The following is a 448-nucleotide window of genomic DNA, read 5'->3' as shown; positions in this document are numbered from 1 at the left end:
TCCTCTTAACAAAATTATTAAATCTATTCTTATTAGTTTAATATCTGCTATGTCCTTTATTTGAGGACTGTATATTGAATTGATTTTTGAAACAGGGGGATAGAAGAGGAGCTTGCTCTGTCCACCCCATGCATTGACCTGGTATTGCAGGGTCTCCTGGAATGGTGCATTTTTAATTTTTTTTAGAGGGGAGGGATAGCTCAGTGGTTTGAGTATTAGCCTGCTAAATCCAGGGTTGTGAGTGCAATCCTTGAGGGGGCCATTTAGGGATCTGGGGCAAAAATTGGGGTTTGGTCCTGCTTTGAACAGGGGGTTGGACTAGATGACCTCCTGAGGTCCTTTCCAGCCCTGATATTCTATGATCTTTCTTTTGCTTTTTCTTTAATCCCTGCACATTGCAGCACCATTCTCAGAACACTTTCAAAGTCTTCTATCAAAAAGATTTGAA

The 448-nt window shown here is 40.8% G+C and overlaps 1 pseudogene; it reads left to right on the top strand.

Moving 5' to 3' along the window:
- On the top strand, window positions 1-175 carry LOC140911006 (U2 spliceosomal RNA; annotated as a pseudogene).
- The last annotated feature ends 273 nt before the right edge of the window (window positions 176-448 follow it).

This window comes from Lepidochelys kempii, chromosome 4, assembly GCF_965140285.1.
Source record: "Lepidochelys kempii isolate rLepKem1 chromosome 4, rLepKem1.hap1, whole genome shotgun sequence".
NCBI lineage: Eukaryota > Metazoa > Chordata > Testudines > Cheloniidae > Lepidochelys > Lepidochelys kempii.
This window is presented reverse-complemented; position numbering and strand designations above follow the sequence as displayed.